This window comes from Lithobates pipiens, unplaced genomic scaffold (genome assembly GCF_037356315.1).
Source record: "Lithobates pipiens isolate NorthernLeopardFrog02 unplaced genomic scaffold, aLitPip1_a1.2 Scaffold_25, whole genome shotgun sequence".
Lineage (NCBI taxonomy): Eukaryota > Metazoa > Chordata > Amphibia > Anura > Ranidae > Lithobates > Lithobates pipiens.
This window is the reverse complement of record NW_027507787.1, coordinates 130556885-130572223: the sequence shown is the minus strand read 5'-3', so window position 1 is coordinate 130572223 and position 15339 is coordinate 130556885. Positions and strand designations below refer to the sequence as shown.

At 43.8% G+C, this 15339-nt stretch overlaps 1 protein-coding gene across 4 annotated transcripts in view; it reads right to left on the bottom strand.

Moving 5' to 3' along the window:
• The window catches only part of OGDHL (oxoglutarate dehydrogenase L), a 344487-nt gene extending 330252 nt beyond the window's left edge, over nucleotides 1–14235 (bottom strand). For 2 of the 4 annotated variants that reach the window (XM_077454883.1, XM_077454884.1), the window contains exon 1: nucleotides 14126–14234. The gene's annotated coding sequence lies outside the window, so the exon portion shown is untranslated. Of the gene's footprint in view, nucleotides 1–14125 lie in introns of all 4 variants that reach the window. The other 2 variants (XM_077454880.1, XM_077454882.1) reach the window with 2 other exon arrangements.
• Nucleotides 14236–15339: the final 1104 nt, after the last annotated feature.

Genomic DNA, 15339 nt, shown 5'->3' with positions numbered 1-15339 from the left:
CAAAGTGTCAATATTTTGTGTGGCCACCATTATTTTCCAGCACTGCCTTAACCCTCTTAGGCATGGAGTTCACCAGAGCTTCACAGGTTGTCACAGAGCTGGTGAAAGTTAGAGACCTTGCACTCCTCCCTAAGTGAAAATGTCCAAATTGGCCCAATTATGCATTTTCCCTCCCTGGTGTCATGTGACTCGTTAGTGTTACAAGTTTTCAAGTGTGAAAATGGAGGAGGAGGGAAAAGGGCTAATTGGGCCCAATTTGGACATTTTCACTTAGGAAAGTACTCACATTTGTTGCCAGTGGTTTAGACATTGATGGCTGTGTGTTGAGTTATTTTGAGGGGACAGCAAATTTACACTGTTATACAGCGGTGTGAAAAAGTGTTTGCCCCCTTCCTCATTTCCTGTTCCTTTGCATGTTTGTCACACTTAAGTGTTTTCGGAATATCAAACCAATTTAAACAATAGTCAAAGGACAACACAAGTAAACACAAAATGCAATTTGTAAATGAAGGTGTTTATTATTAAAGGTGAAAAAAATTCCAAACCATCATGGCCCTGTGTGAAAAAGTGATTGCCCCCTAAACCTAATAACTGGTTGGGCCACCCTTAGCAGCAACAACTGCCACCAAGAGTTTGCGATAACGTGCAATGAGGCTTTTACAGCGTCCTGGAGGAATTTTGGCCCACTCATCTTTGCAGAATTGTCCTAATTCAGTTACATTAGAGGGTTTTCGAGCAGGAACGGCCTTTTTAAGGTCATACCACAACATCTCAATAGGATTCAGGTCAGGACTTTGGCTAGGCCACTCCAAAGTCTTCATTTTTTTTTTTCTTCAGCCATTCGTGGTGGACTTGCTGGTGTGTTTAGGATCATTGTCCTGCTGCAGAACCCAAGTTCGTTTCAGCTTGAGTACATGAACAGATGGTCGGACATTCTCCTTCAGGATCTCTTGGTAGACAGCAGAATTTATAGTTCCTTTTATCACGGCAAGTCTTCCAGGTCCTGAAGCAGCAAAACAGCCCCAGACCATCACACTACCACCACCATATTTTACTGTTGGTATAATGTTCTTTTTATGAAATGCAGTGTTTCTTCTACGCTAGATATACTTGGACACACACCTTCCAAAGAGTTCCACTTTTGTCTCATCGGTCCACAGAATGTTGTCCCAAAAGTCTTGGGGATCATCAAGATGTGTTGTGGAGAAATTGAGACGAGCTTTGATGTTCTTTTTGCTCAGCAGTGGTTTTCTCCTTGGAACTCTGCCATGCAGGCCATTTTTGCCCAGTCTTTTCCTGATGGTGGAGGCATGAACGCTGACCTTAACTGAGGCAAGTGAGGCCTGCAGTTCCTTGGAAGTTGTTGTGGGGGTCTTTTGTGACCTCTTGGATGAGTCGTCGCTGCGCTCTTGGGGTAATTGTGGGCGGCCGGCCACTCCTGGGAAGGTTCACCACTGTTCCATGTCTTCGCCATTTGTGGATAATGGCTCTCACTGTGGTTCGCTGGATTCCCAAAGCTTTGGAAATGGCTTTATAACCCTTTCCAGACTGATAGATCTCAATTACTTTCTTTCTCAATTGTTCCTGAATTTCTTTGGGTCTCGGCATGATGTGTAGCTTTTAAGGATCTTCTGGTGGACCTTACTGTGTCAAGCAGCTCCTATTTAAGTGATGCCTTGATTGTGAACAGGTGTGGCAATAATCAGGCCTGGGTGTGGCTAGAGAAATTGAACTCAGGTGTGGACAACCACAGTTATAGTATGTTTTAACAAGGGGGCAATCACTTTTTCACACAGGGCCATGATGGTTTGGATTTTATTTCACCTTTAATAATAAACACCTTCATTTACAAATTGCATTTTGTGTTTACTTGTGTTGTCCTTGACTATTGTTTAAATTGGTTTGATGTTCCGAAACACTTAAGTGTGACAAACATGCAAAGGAACAGGAAATGAGGAAGGGGGCAAACACTTTTTCACACCACTGTACACGCTGTACACTCACTAGTTACACTGTATCAAAGTGTCATTTCTTCAGTGTTGTCACATGAAAAGGTAGAATGTTGTCCCCCTATACATTGTAAAGCGCTGCGTAAACTGTTGGCGCTATATAAATCGTGAATAATAATAATAATAACAATAGAATACAATATTTACAAAGATGTGAGGGGTGTACTCACTTTTGTGAGATACTGTATATTGCAATATATTTGAACTAAATATCCCTGTTTTTCATTGCACAGTTTCCTGGGAAGGATATAGCAGTGTGCAGAGGGTCCATCCAGAATTTGTAGTGTTAATATGTGGTCACACCCCTTTAGCACCTGATAGTTCAAATACATGTACAAGCTATTGGGATTTGAACACAGGTATTTATTTTTTCAGCTTACATTGACAGTCTGTCTGCAGGAGATCTGCATGGCAACAGCGATATGTAGATTGCTGGTGTAATGGTTTTCCAGGCTCCTAAACAAAAACGAGTAAATGCACATTTTTTTTACCTACAAAAAAAAATGTGCGTTTATTATATGTTGTTTAAAGGTGAACTCATCTTTTTATAAAGGCATTGTATACAAGAATTTAACCACTTTCAGGCTGGACCTTTTTGCTGGCTTAAGACCAGACAACTTTTTGCGATTCTGCACTGCGTCGCTTTAACGGACAATTGCGCGGTCGTGCGACGTGGCTCCCAAACAAAATTGACGTCCTTTATTTCCCACAAATAGAACTTTCTTTTGGTGGTATTTTATCACCTCTGCGGTTTTTATTTTTTGCGCTATAAACAAAAATAGAGCGACAATTTTGAAAAAAGCGCATTTTTACTTTTTGTTATAATAAAATATCCACCAAAAATATATAAAAAAAAATGTTTCCCTTAGTTTAGGCCGATACGTATTCTTCTACATATTTTTGGTAAAATAAATAAATAAATCGCAATAAGCGATTATTGATTGGTTTGAGCAAAAGTTATAGCGTTTACAAAATAGGGGATAGTTTTATGGCATTTTTATTAATATTTATTTTTTTTTTTTTACTAGTAATTGCGGCGATCAGCGTTTTTTATTGTGACTGCGACATTATGGCGGACACATTGGACATTTTTGGGAACATTGTCATTTATACAGCAATCAGTGCTATACAAATGCACGGATTCCTGTGTAAATGACACTGGCAGTGAAGGGTTTAACCAGGGAGTGGCAGTGTAGGGGTTAAGTGTTCCTAGGGGTGTGTTACTAACTGTGGGGAGCTTGGCTTTGTGTCAGTGAACACTGATCTCTGCTCCAATCACATGGAGCAGAGATCAGTGTCTCTTGTTGCTAGGCAGAACAGGGAGATGCTGTTTAGAACCGCATCTCCCCGTTCAGCCTCCACGTGAGATGATCGCGGGTATCCCAGCGGCGATCGAGTCCGCGGGACCCGCAACCAGACTCACGTGGGGCCCGACAGGAACACGAGCTCGCCAGCGGCACACACGCGATGGCAGGGCGGCATATAGAAATGGACATACCTGTACGCCAATATGCCTGCCCGTGCCATTCTGCCGACATACATCGATGTGCGCCGGTCGGGAAGTGGTTAAAGTAAGTTAATAGACAAGGAGTTAAACCCTTATTTAAAAAAAAGAAAGCTCGTTCACACACAGGCAAGTTGTTCTATAGCACTTTTTTTTTTTTTTAAATCATTATTTTCACTACTTTTTAATAAATATGTATGTGCAGCACTGTGCACATTGCTCAGTCGATATCTCTAAATTTCAAGTCTTCATCCCTGTGCAAATTAGTTTACAGTTAGGCCTCATGCACACTGGACATTAAAATAACGTTATAAAAACGCCAGTAGCTTTGCAGTGAGAGTTTTTCAACAGCGTTTTTTGCATTAGCGTTTTTTAGCATCTTTTTTTAAAGAAGAAAAAAAAAAATCTTTTTTTTAATGAATCAAAAATTGTAAACACTGGTGAGCGACGTTTTATCAATGTTTATCAGCGTTAAAGCATTTTTACAGCTGAAAAACGTCTCTTAGAACCCACTAGTTTTGGTGTTTTTTTACTGCTCAAAAACGCCACTTCCCAAAACTGCTGATAACAAACTATGTGCACATGATGGAGAGTTTAATGACTGTAGGAAAAAAAAAAAAAAAACATCTACTGCCAAAAACAGCTGCTGTAAAAATGTCCAAAGTGCATGAGGCCTAATGTGCAGAAAGACTTGGGAGTAGAAGTGCCAAGATCTGTTGTATGATAATGAAAAAACATAGGCATTCCACAGGTTTACTAAGCTGCTCATTAATAACAGACAGCTACACAGACTGGACACATCAGATCAGGTTGACAACGCTGCTCCTGTATACTGCACATAAAAAGTGTTATCACCAAAGGATGACAATTATGCATATATTTATATTGCACAAAGTAAGTCTGCAATGAAAAAAAACCCATAGAAGCAGAAGGTCAATTACAACTCAAGGTATGATGTATACGCATTTTAAAATACATCTTCCAAATGAAAAATGAAGGGACTAGTACTGATGGTTTCCTTCTAAAAAAAAAAAAAAAAAAAAAAAAAAAAAAAAAAAAAAAAAAGCTAGTTGCCCAGCTTCAACACCTCTGCATAACAGACCTGGAACAAGCAAGCAGGATATGAAATTCAGAGAAATGTCACAATTCCTTATCTCTGTATATGATAAAGTAAACAACATTTCCAGGATGAAGTCAGAAATGGCACCCTACAAAACTGAAAAAAGGGAACAAATGCAGCCACCACATCTAAAGACTGGTAAGTTGCCATATATTAACCGCCTCGCGCCCGCAGGCCTTCAAATGATGGCAAGGCGGTGCGGCTCTCCTTCTGGGCAGGCGTCTTATGTCATGACATCCTCCCAGAACGACCGCTCTCATGTGTCCCTGGGGGCCCATTTTCCGGTGATCAGTGCTGCGGTGTGTCAGTCTGACACACCGATCTAAGTAAAGAGCCTCTGACAGAGGCTCTTTACCACGTGATCAGCCGTGTCCAATCATTTCTGAACACGATGTAAACAAGAAGAGCCGTTTTTCGGCTTTGCCTCACTCACATCTGGCAGACGCGAGTAGAGGAGAGCCGATCGGCTGCTCTCCTGACAGGGAGGTCTGTGCTGATTGTTTATCAGCACAGCCCACCCTCGGATGCCCACACTGGACCAGAAGGATGCCGCCAGGACCACCAGGGACTGGCACCATCGTGGACTACCAGGTATGCCACCCTAGACCACCAGGGAAATGCCAATCAGTGCCAAGGCAGCTGACCATCAGTGCCCCCCGGGCAGATGCCAATCAGTGCTCATCCCAAATGCCTGCCAGTGCATTCAGTGATGCCTATCAATGCCATCAGTGCCGCCTATCAGTGCCACCCATAAGTACCCATCAGTGCAGCCTTGAGTGCCCATCAGTGTCGCCTATCAATGCTGCATATCGGTGCCACTCATCAGTACCGTCTCATTGATGCCGCCTTATCAGTGCCCATCAGTTAAGGAGAAAACTTATTTACAAAATTTTATAAAAGAAAAAAACTTTTTTTTTTCCAAAATTGTAGGTCCCTTTTTATTTCTTTAGCAAAAAATAAAAACCCCAGAGGTGATCAAATACCACCAAAAGAAAGTTCTATTTATGGGAACAAAATGATAAAAATTCCGTTTGGGTACAGCGTAGCATGACCGCGCAATTATCATTTAAACAGCGCTGAAAGCCGAAAATTGGCTTGGGCAGGAAGGGGGTGTAAGTGCCCTGTATTGAGGTGGTTAAAGTGATTGTAAATGATCACCTTGTAAAACAACACATTCAGTTTGAAATAGAAATGAAAAGCAAAACATTTGTATAGATATTTAAAAAACACACAATATACAGTAAATGCATTTTCCCCTTTTTTTATAAGTGATTGCATTGTTTCTGTTCTCAGCATAAAAGCTGGGGTAGGAGAAGCAGTAGGAAACTGAGCTTCACAGTGAATGGCTTTGCAGCGGGGACATGTCAGGACAAGGCTGATCATTGGAGGAGAGCAGGCTGAGTTCCCAGCATACCATAGAGACCATGATTTGCTCTCCTGCTTAGTGTGATCAGTTTTTAATAACAAAGGGGATTTCACATAAAGAAAGCAATACAAAGAGAACAGGATACTTTTTTATACAATGCACACCGAGCTGTTCATATGCAGCTCAGTTTAGATTCTGGCAAAGTGCATGTGAGCTGGGATGACTGTACTCCTACACATGCATGGGAGTGATGTCCTCCTGCACTGGCCAATCAAGACAGCTGAAGACTGGGCACTTGGGAGAAGCCAGGAAAAAGCTCCAGCGAGGGACCTCACAAGTGTCAGACTTTTCCTACCATGCAGGAAGCTAGCATTAGGCTGGATTCACACCTATGCATTTTTTGTGCTTTTTGCATTTTGTAGATTTGCAATACAGAACGTGTTCTATAGGAAACCATGTTAAATGGACTGTAGTGCAAATCTGCAAAATGCAAAAAGCACTAAAGCTGCATAGGTGTGAATCCAGCCTTACATCGAATCACTGATTATTTTTGTTTTTGAACTCTAGTCACATAAGACACTTGCTCCGTGTCTTCGCACAATAGTGTGGTGTATTCCACTGCAGTTTGCTGACATGCGGGGCCATCCAGTGTGCTGCACTAATCTGCACATAACAGTGTTTCGGCATTAATGGGGCTCATAAAAAACAATGGTTTCCTATGTATCCCAACAGTGACCTGTGTTTATCCAGTGTGGAAAACCACAGGTGACCACAGAGAGTGAGGGCCACTTCACACCACTTGTGGTGAGGGAAACGCACATGGGAATGCTCTTCCCTTGGCAAACATGCGAGTGCCATTATAAAAAAATAAAATAAATAGATTGACAATTTTTATTGCATTTTTCCAAACAAAAGAGAAAATATTATTACAAACAGAGGACATCATGTAAAATGCACGACAAACCACCAATTCAACAGTAATATACAGTGAAAAAGTCTACACACCCCTGTTAAAATGTCAGGTTTCTGTGAAGTAAAAAAATGAGACAAAGAAATCATTTCAAAAAACTTTTTCCACCTTTAATATGACCTATGAACTGTACAACTCAATTGAAAAACAAATTTAAATCCTTTTTTTGGGGGGGGGGGGGGGAGTAAAACTAAAATAATGTGGTTGGATTAGTGTGCAAGCCCTCTTATAACTGGAGATGTAGTTGTATTTAGAATTAAAGTGGGGTGCCCCCTAAAAAAAAAATTTAAAAAAATTAAAAAAAGTCAGCAGCTACAAATACTGCAGCTGCTGACTTTTAATAATCGGACACCTACCTGTCCCAGGGTCCAGCTATGGGGGGGGGGGGGGGGGGACAAAGCCCCCCCTCGTTCCCCGCTCCGGCGGAATTCTTACTGTGGGCACCCGGCTGTGGCTTCACAGCCAGGCATCCACTGTGCATGCGCGAGCGGCGCCGCGCACCGTGATACGCCGCACAGTCATCTGCGACACGTGATAGGTCCCAGATGACTGTGCGGCACTGAGGGGAAGTGATATCAGTGCCCGGGCACTGAAAGAGGCAGACTACGAGGGACCCCCTAGCAACAGGCATTTAGAGGTGAGTAAAAAAAAAATCAAATTTTTTTTTAATGAATTTTAAGCAATTTTTTTTTTTTTTGGTGGCAACACCACTTTAACCGGTTCCCGACCAGCGCACGATGATGTACGTCAACAGAATGGCACAGGCAGGCATATTGGCGTACAGGTACGTCCAATATTCAATGCCGCCCTGCCATCGGGAGTGCGCCGGCGCGCTCCCGCGCTGGTCGGGACCCCTGTGAGTCCGGTCGCGGGACCCGCAGACTCGATCACCGCGGGCGTCCCCGCGATTGTCTCACGGGACGGCTGAATGGAGGAAATGCCGTGTAAACAGCATTTCTCCATTCTGCCTAGCAACTAGTGACGCTGATCTCTGCTCCATGTGATTGGAGCAGAGATCAGTGTTCACTAAATGAAAGCCCAACCCCCCCCACAGTTAGTAACACACCCCTAGGAACACTTAACCCCTACACTGCCACCCACTGGTTAACCCTTTCACTGCCAGTGTCATTTACACAGGAATCACTGCATTTATATAGCAGTGATTACTGTATAAATGACAATGGTCCCAAAAATGTGTCAAAAATGTCCGATGGGTCCCCCACAATGTCGCAGACACAATAAAAATCGCTGATCGCCGCCGTTACTAGTAAAAAAAAAAAATAATAATAAAAAATAATTAATAAAAATGCTATAAAAAACTATCCCTATTTTGTAAACGCTATAACTTTTGCGCAAACCAATCAATAATCGCTTATTGCGATTTTTTTTACCAAAAATATGTAGAAGAATACGTATCGGCCTAAACTGAGGGAAAAAAATGTATTTTTATATATTTTTGGGGGATATTTATTATAACAAAAAGTAAAAAATAATGCTCTATTTTTGTTTATAGCGCAAAAAATAAAAACCGCAGGGGTGATCAAATACCACCAAAAGAAAGCTCTATTTGTGGGAAAAAAAGGACGTCAATTTTGTTTGGGAGCCACGTCGCACGACCGCGCAATTGTCAGTTAAAGCGACGCAGTGCCGAATCGCAAAAAGTGGTCTGGTCTTTGACCAGCAAAATGGTCCGGTCTGTAAGTGGTTAAGTAATCACATTCAAACGGGTGTTAAATAGGAGTCAGTACACACCTGCCATCATTTAAAAGTGCCTCTGATTAAACCCAAATAAAGTCCAGCTCTTCTAGTAGGTCTTTCCTTACATTTTCTTAGTTGCATCCTACAGCAAAAGCCATGGTCCACAGAGAGCTTCCAAAGCATCAGAGGGATCTCATTGTTAAAAAGTTATCAGTCAGAAGTATACAAAAGACTTTCTAAGGCAGAAGATATACAATGGAACACAGTGAAGACAGTCATCATCAAGTGGAGAAAATATGGCACAACAGTGACATTACCAAGAACTGGATGTCCCTCCAACATTGATGAAAAAACGAGAAGAGAACTGGTCAGGGAGGCTGCAAAGAGGCCTACAGCAACAGTAAAGGAGCTGCAGGAATATATGGCAAGTACTGGCTGTGTGGTACATGTGACAACAATCTCCCGTATTCTTCATATGTCTGGGCTATGGGATAGAGAGGCAAGACTGAAACATTTTCTTACGAAGAAAAACTTGCAAACACGGCTACATTTTGCAAAAACACATCTGAAGTCTCCCAAAAGCATGTGGGGAAATCTGTTATGGTCTGATGAAACCAAGGCTTAATTTTTTGGCCATAATTTCAAAAGCTATGTTTGGCTCAAAAACAACACTGCACATAACCAAAAGAACACCATACCCACAATGAAGCATGATGGTGGCAGCATCAAGCTTTGGGGCTATTTTTCTTCAGCTGGAACAGGGTCAGTCAATATTGGCATAAAACCTTCAGGCTTCTAATAGAAAGCTGAACATGAAGAAAACTTGTCGTTCAGCATGACAACGACCCAAAGCATACATCGAAATCAAAAAAGGAATGGCTTCGCCACAAGATTAAAGGGGTTGTAAACCCTCCTTCTGTAGTGCAGCACCCACCCCCCCCGAGTCCCCTTTTACTTACCTAAACCTGATCGTTCCATCGTCAGGAACAAGCACAGCAACTTCAGATGCTGTCTCGAGTCCTCATTGGATAGATTGATAGTAGCGTAGTTATTGGCTCCCATTGATGGCAACCAAATTCAGTGATACGGGACCCGGGGGGGCGGGGACAATCCTGCTGTCTTTGTCAAGGGATGAGCAGGACTCGAGAACGTGCCCACATGGGTGTCCCCTTGGAATGCGGGTCTCCTTTGCACAGAGGAGGTAAGTATACCATGTTTGTCATTTATAAAAAAGAAAAAACCTTTACAACCCTTTAAAGTGTTGGAATGGCCCAGCCAGAGTCCAGAATTGAATCCAATTGAAAATCTGTGGGGTGATCTGGAGAGGGCTGTGCACAGGACATGCCCCCGCAATCTGACAGATTTGGAGTGTTTTTGCAAAGATGAGTGGGCAAACATTGCCAAGTCAAGATGTGCCATGCTGATGTCAGTTCGACTTTAGGGACAATTTCAGAGATGTCTGTGTGGGTTCCTGCACAGATGTCTATACAATTCGCACCTCGAAGTTGCCAAAAGTAGTACAGAAACTACTTTTGGGAATCGGTACAGCGCTGCACTGATTCGCCAATTTGGTATGCGATTTCACGCGTCAAATCGCATTAATGTGAACCTAGGCTAAAGGTGGAAAAAGTTCGGAAATTATTTATCTGTCTAATTTTTTTACATCACAAAAACCTTTTGTGATAACATTTTAGCAGGGGTGTGTAGACTTTTTGTATCCACTGTATAGCTAGAGAATGTGCATGAGTCACAGTAGCAAAGCATCTACAAAAAATGACAATAGTTAAGGAGAAGGAACATAATGAACAGTCTAGCTGCACGAACTCAAGCCATTGGATGCAGTCCCCAAATTAACCGATCAAGATTCAGCAAGACACAAGGGTATTACCAAGGTATTATACGATGTCCAGAAATTTCGGCTAGAAAAACAAAAACAAAAAAAACTAGCAACAAACAGAGAAAAAAGAAAATGGAGAAAGCGAATAACAGACAGAAAGATAGAAAGGATCCTGGATTTGTTATTCCCTGGAATTAGAGCACACCGCCACTGCAGACAATGGAACATATTCTACAAGCATGAGGACTCTTGCCATTAATTCTTAATGGCACCCCCCACACATGTGGCAAACAGGGGTGCGTTCACAACCACCATGATGCATGGTACTGCCAGAGCCAGTAATAGTAAAGGTTTGTTTTTTAAATAACAAACATGTTATACTTACCTGCTCTGTGTAATGGTTTTGCACAGAGCAGCGCCAATCCTCCTCTTCTCAGGTCCCCCACCGGTGCTCCTGGCCTCTCCCACCACCAAGTGCCCCATAGAAAGCCACTCATTCCCAAGCGCCTCTCTGTGTGTCCATAAGACACGACCCCTCCTCCTCACTGGCTCTGATTGACAATAGAGGCCAATGGCTCCTGCTGCTATATCTGAGCCAATGAGTAGCGAGAGAGCTAAGAGAACCTTTCATCACTAGACTAAGATCGGGCTCAGGTATGCATTTATGGGGCTGCAGGACAAACTGTATGCAAAAGTTTTTTTTTAACCTTAAAGTGGATGTAAACCCGAAAAAAAAAAAAAAATTATGTCATAATGTAGATTATAAGATTTCCTATCATTTGAGCCCAGTCTTGCCACAAAGAGTTAATCCAGATCTGAGCAATACTCTTATTGTTCAGTGAGATAAATCTTGACAAACAGAAAAACTTGTCAAATCCTCCCCCTTGCTGTGAGCGACAGGCGATTTACAGATCTTGTGCACTAGCCCAAGAGACATGCATTATTTTTGAATTCCCTCCCACTCCTTTCTTCAGCAGCTCTGCAAGGATTGGCTGTTCCACACTTCAGCATGATTTGGCATGCTGAAGTCATGTGGGGACTTTTCTGGGTTTTGACTGGATGTTAGTGATAGCAGAAGTTCAGTGTAAGAAATACACAGGAGAAAATGCATGTTGATAAGGGGAGTGTAGAGGTGGGTGGGGAGTCTACTAACATCACAACTCCACCCACGAGCCCTGGAAAACAGACCCACCCACAAAATCTGCAGTCAGAGGGGAGACATTTGACAGATAAGTATACATGCAGGAGGCATGTATATCCTTCTAGATAACCAATATTGCAGTAGTTTAGAAAGGATGAGAGTGGGGTTTACATCCACTTTAAACACACAAAATGCAATAAGGTAAAAAAAAAAAATTCTGCCTATACAAACACTTTAAACTCTGTGGAGGCCCCTAAGAAGTTGAAACCTGGGGGTCGCCCTTGCAGGTTTCTGGAGGTTTCTCATGTGTGCACTCTAGTGAAATAACATTGACGTAAGTACTGCACAGCTGAAAGATGATGAGCTTCTAAAGCAGAACTAAACCCTCCTATCCTTTACAGCCAAGGAATCTTCCATCTAATGCCGCATACACACGGCCGGACTTTGACAGCAAAGGTCAGACGGAATCCGTCGGACAATTCGATCGTGTGTGGGTTCCATCGGATCTTTCCTTAAAAATTTTCCACCGGAACTCTGCTGGGCCCAGTTCTTACGGAGAAATCCGCTCATCTGTATGCTAGTCCGATGGACAAAAACCGACGCTAGGGCAGCTATTGGCTACTGGCTATGAACTTCCTTATTCTAGTCCAGTCATACGTCATCACGTTCGAATCCATTGGACTTTGGTGTGATTGTGTGTGGCCAAGTCCGTTCATTTGGAAAGTCCTTCGAAAGCCCATTGGGAAGACCGTCGGATCTAGTCTGCCGGAAAGTCCGGTCATGTGTACGTGGCATTAGCCTCTGTTTGATCTGCAACTGCCACAGTCCTGCACATGTGATTAGTTATGACACCAGACATACGACAGTTTGGTTGAGAGCACAAGCAAATGTGACAGTTAGCAAACCTGGCAGGTCAGGAATGAAGCATTTTTTTAAACTGTTAAATCAATGGGTTACTTCAGCTTTAAGAAACTAACTGTAAAGTGAACCTGATGTCTTTAGATTATGTACTTGTTATTGTATATATTACCTTAAGGCGGCACTCCACCCAAAAAGGGAAGTTCCACTTTAAGGACTCGTTTCCTGCTCCTCTTGAACAATTGGCACTTTTGAGGAACAGGGGGGAAGCAGGTACCCAATTTTACAGGTATCCGCTTCCCACTTCTGTTCCGAGTGCCGCGACGCTTGGAAACAGAAGTTCTCCATCCCTCCCCCCTGTAGTCTTTAGAGACACTAACAGGTCCCAGAAAACTGCGGCCATCATTCACGATGTGCAGTGCGACTTGGGCATGTGCAGTGGGCACCCAGCTGGGAAGCGACAAGCCAGGTGCTCATAGTGAAGATGCTGGGGCCAGGGGGACCGAAGACAGCAGGTGAGAACAACTGGGGTTAGCACAACCCTGGATCGAGGTACAAGCGAGTGGCTGTTTTTTAAACTTTTTTTTTTTCCCAGGAGACTGGAACTCCGCTTTAAGGCTGCATTCCCACCCGATTGCTGGAGGAATTGACGCAATTCTGCCCGCAATTTCAAATCGCTGCAAAACACATGGCGTTTGTGATGCCATTACTTAATGGCACCCCAATTGTGCTGCGATTGTTGCCCTACAATAGAAACTCATTACGCTCAAAGAAGCTCGTGTTACTTTTTGAGCGCCAAGAGTTGCAAATGCAGCGCGATTTGCGGTGCCATTAAGACGTAAGGGCATTGTAAACGCGTTCCACGTTTTGCAGCAATTTGGAATTGCGGTGATTCTGCCCTATAAACGTGTGAATGCAGCCTAATGAAAGTTGGTCATGGAAAGTTTCTGTTTCTTTGAGTGGATTCATTATTTCTATCTTTTGTAAACAATCTAAGAAAGAGTCATTGTAGTTTTCCTACAAGACCAAATCAATATTTTGATTCCTTTAGGCTCGGTTCACACTGCTATATTGATGCGATTTTCAGTGCAAAAATCACACCCAACTAGCACAGGAATGTTTTCCAACATCGCACCTTCCTGAGTCGCATTGAATAAGCGATTTCCCTTCTCATACCATTCTTCATGACGCAAGTCACATCAGAAAGCGTGAGCCTGCACATAAACAGTGCAGGACCCATAGGACGCTGCCTGCTCTGTCTATTCGGTAATTGGGTACTGGGTACCATCAGGCTCGGTGCCATTTAAAAATGACTGGCATACTTTTTGTGTGTATGTCAGCCCACTGAAATGAATGAGATGTAAAGAAACCGCCCGTTACTAAGCACCTTTTATGGAGTGACCCGGCCCTATAAGAGTCATTGTAATCCCACCACCATGCCTTTCATTATCTATACTGATAGCCGCCTATTATCAGCCACAACTATGTCAGAGCTCAGCCCTCACTCCATGCACCACCCGGCAGGTGAGACCCGCTATATGAACGGACAATGACGGACACTTTCCTCCTCACATCACACCGGACAGTGCCGGGGTCACCCGACGATTTCCGGTCACCATTACCTGAGCTCGGCTCATCACAAGTCCAAGGACGCGGCTCTCGGCGGAACGTTCTGTTTACGTCACAAAGCCTGGCGTCCTTCGTATTGGAGGGGCGGAGAGTGGGCGGGGCGATGAGAGGCCGGTGTCTTGTAAAATAGTGTCCCCCATCAGATGCTGTCCCCTGCGTACTGCGCATGCGCCGTACACAGGAACATAGATTCCGAAAATTGCCGAGGACGAACGGCGCCTGCGCCGTGAGTCCAGGTTCTATCCCCACTATCCAAGTGGACATAGAGTTAGAATAAAAAAGAGCCGAGCGCAGCGAGGCCGAGCCCGAAGCGTGGCGAGCGAAGCTCGCCCGCGAGGGGCCCTCTAAAATTCTTAACCCTATGTCCGCTTGGATAGTGGGGCTACCTCCTCCACTCACGGCGCAGGCGCCGTTCAACTTCGGAGTTTTTCCGAAGCTTCGGCTGCTCCGTACTGCGCATGCGCAGTACGGAGCGGACAGCATTTGATGGGCGGACTGTATTAGGCAGAACACCGGGGCTGCTGTCCATGGTGCTGAGACGCTGGACTGTAGTGATGTAAAGGATGGAGGATGACAGTCCGTATATAGAGGGTGGCACATCCGTATATAGAGGGTGACACGTCCGTATATAGAGGGTGACACGTCCATAGATAAAGGGTGACACGTCCGTATATAGAGGGTGACACGTCCGTATATAGAGGTTGACACGTCCGTATATAGAGAGTGACACGTCCATAGATAAAGGGTGACACGTCTATATATAGAGGGCGACATGTCTGTATATAGAGGATGGCATGTCCGTATATAGAGGGTGGCATGTCCGTATATGGAGGATGACAGTCCGTATATGGAGGATGACTTGTCCGTATATAGAGGGTGACATGTCAGTATGTAGCAAGACCCCCAAAGGAGCTGCTTTTTATTGGTTCAGTCCGTTGCTCTGCCTCTCAAGCCCAAAGAACTGTCCCAGCCCCTCGGGCACACCTAGCAAGATGGTTAATAGAATAACCTAATAATAATACACAACACAGTTCTGTGTTTCAAGTTTACTTAGAGTAGAATAAAGTTTAGATTAACATCAGTCAGCCAAGGCCTGTGTACGTAGCCACAGGGGCGTAACTATAGGGGGGTGCAGCAGTCGCGACCGCAACCGGGCCCTGTGATGCAGGGGGCCCATGCAGCCCCCTCTACATATGGCCGGCAGCAG